The sequence below is a fragment of the Cystoisospora suis genome, assembly GCF_002600585.1.
Source record: "Cystoisospora suis strain Wien I chromosome Unknown contig_3203, whole genome shotgun sequence".
Lineage (NCBI taxonomy): Eukaryota > Apicomplexa > Conoidasida > Eucoccidiorida > Sarcocystidae > Cystoisospora > Cystoisospora suis.
Window position 1 is genome coordinate 823 of NW_027155998.1, and position 2,702 is coordinate 3,524.

The 2,702-nt window shown below is 57.2% G+C and overlaps 1 protein-coding gene across 1 annotated transcript in view; it reads left to right on the forward strand.

Annotated features, from left to right (window-relative positions):
- Positions 1-1,051: 1,051 nt before the first annotated feature.
- Positions 1,052-2,702, forward strand: part of CSUI_006351 (uncharacterized protein) — a 21,152-nt gene continuing 19,501 nt past the window's right edge. Inside the window, exons 1-3 of the mRNA XM_068066514.1 lie at positions 1,052-1,447; positions 1,889-2,111; positions 2,581-2,702. The exon at positions 2,581-2,702 is cut by the window's right edge and continues 155 nt beyond it. The gene's annotated coding sequence lies outside the window, so the exon portion shown is untranslated. The remainder of the gene's footprint in view (positions 1,448-1,888; positions 2,112-2,580) is intronic.

Sequence of the window (2,702 nt, forward strand, 5' to 3'; positions counted from 1 at the left end):
CGGCTGCTAGATAACCCCGGAGTGAGTACGCTGGACATCCAAGTTAGCTCGTAAGGACGGCTTCACACGACCCTAACGCGGGGGAAGTATACCCTTGTTCCTGCCGTGACCTGAGAGCTGCGTGAACACGTGAAGGTTGATATCTTCTGTGTGACAGGGCAGTCACCTCGAAAGATGCGGAGATGAACTCGACTGCTGCTGCTAGTACAATGGCGACGAGGTTGCGGGCACCGGAGGCAGCTCCCCGCACGCCAAGATTTTTAGCCATGCCCTTCTGTCGTCACAGCAACCACCGGGAAGGCGGGCGTAGCTAAGAACCCACAGTCCCGGCGACGTCACGCGCTAGGTATCCTGAAAGAAAAAGGGATGGAGTGCGTATCCCGTTGCGAAAGTCCGAACAGGCCACCCGAGCACAGCGCGGACCCAGCTAGCTCGGCTTAAATTGTGGAATACACAGCACTTTCTCTTCCCTGTGGTTAAAAGATACAAGGCCACGTGCAAGGTGTATGCTCGGCGGCCCGCAGAGGTGGCACGCTTGTATGGCGACAGCGAGGCGAAGGGGTCTGAACCGCCATTGCTTGAGTGCAGGTCCCGTGTTCTTCCTCGTCTAGCATGTCGGCTCCCGTCTCCACGGTGTTCACCGAGCTGCAGGCAAACATTCAACTTTCCTGCTCGCACCGAAGCGTAGCGCCGTCGCTGCTTCCTCTTGAGCTTGCCCCTATCGTCTCTGAAGAGAGTCTGAGAAGGAGAACTAACTACTTCTCGCCATACACTATTTCTCGGATGCTCTTCGTAAAAAGTAGAATCGCGCATACAAAAGTGAATTGTATACACAAGCGCGCACACGTGTCTCCAGTGAGGGAAATTGTCCTCAAGCTCACTGGCAATGTAATGTCCGTGTCTTCGGCCGTTGGACATTCTGCCACGATGGCCCTCAAAGTTCCGGTGGGGGTAGAAGGTCGACGCAGAGTCGCGGACCTGCATAGAGTTCCAGCGGTGCACACGGCACGCACCTGCTGGCTCTGCGCAGCCTTCGTCTCACATTCAAGCCACACAACATCGCGGCAAACAAGCTGAAGAAAACTGACTGCCACTCAGGGGGCGCAGAGGGAGGGATGCCTGCTATGAGTCCACGGAGTTGGTATGCCAGCAGCGGACGGTTGTTCCAATCCCGTGACCGCGCCAACACCCCCGCTTTTACCGACCGCGGCCCACGCGTTTATCGTGCAGGTGCGAACGAGCAACCGTGGCTAGCCAACGTTTTGTAGCTTTCCCTTCTGAGAAAGAAAGTATCCTGCCAGAAAAAATGAGGCCACAGGCTGCCTGCTTTTGTCTCACTCTGTTCTTTGGTGCCCTGTCTCCGGGAGAGGCGGCTGCGCCGTCCGTCCCCGGAGACGTGCTCGGTCATGCCTCCGACACCGTCTCCTTTCGGGGGACCCAGAATGAGGTGAGCGTGAATTTTTGTCTTGCAGCTCAGCCCGAAGGAGGATGCTGCCGCGACAGCGTGTCCACTGACCAGGGAGGAAGCTGACTACATAGAAGTCTCCGCAAATGTAGACGCATCCGCAGCTCTGTCGAGCCTGCCAAAGGAGGCCAAGCGCGACTTCCGCCGTCCACGTTTGACTGTTTTCGGAGTTGCACTCTGTGGAAGTTTTCTCTGTTATTCTTTCGGGCAATACTCACGGAGGGGTCCGATGCAGACTCGGACAAGCGGAGCATAGACGACGGGAGAGGGGCAAGCATTAGATTCGTACGGCAACGGCCTTTCTCGTTGCGTCGGTGTGGCTCTGCCGGCGTCCTCTGAAATAGTGGATTTCGACATGGATATACGCACGCGGTAAATGGACGGGCGGCTCCTTGTGGGCTTGGTGTTAACGCTGCCCTTCAGGCGCACGAGGTGTACGGCGCTCCGGTACTCCGTTCCCAGATACAATCGGAGACACTAAGTCACCCTGCCCAGAAAGAGGTGACTGCCAGTTACGTGTCTGAGAGCCCTGGCTCGAGCGCAGCTGCCTTTGCTCCAACGCTGCTGCTGTCGAGCCACAAGGCGGATGCCAGCTCCACTGAACCGTCGCCGCGACCGCCGACCGGAGATCAAGACAGAGTTACAGGTCCGCATGCCAGTTCCTCCTTTGTTACCCTGCAGTCTAGCAATAAATGTGTGTTCAGCTGTAGTGACTTTTGAGGAGCTCAGGTGTATACCGCTCTCTCCCGTTGTGCTCCTTTCGAGGCTTGTTTCTCAAGAGACCGCGCCCCCTGGCTTCCTTTCGGCGGTTGCCATTGCATTGGGCGCCGCACTTCTGAGGCACACCTGCTAAATGCCAGCTCGAGCGGCGTGCATTCACCGCTACATGTACCTGTATGTGCTTGCAACTTTTCCTTCATGGCTGAATGGCGAGCAAAATAGTGGCAGTCCGATCGTCCCTTGGGGCCCCCGCTTCTCGTGCAGTTGTGCGGCGTACAACGTAGAAAACGACAGGTTCCCCAGGAAACGCGGTACTTTCTTGAGCCTTTCTCCGGGCAGGTCCAGTGTGTAAATGGGCGTGCCCCCCTCGATGTCTCCTGTTGTGTGGTGCGAAGACCAGAGCATACCTTCCCGTCCGGGTGATGAGTCCGCGCGAATAGATGGCAACAGGCACGGCGTCGCTGAAGAGCTCAAGCCAGCAGGGGCAGGCGAGCACATGTCAGTCATCAATGAGCCC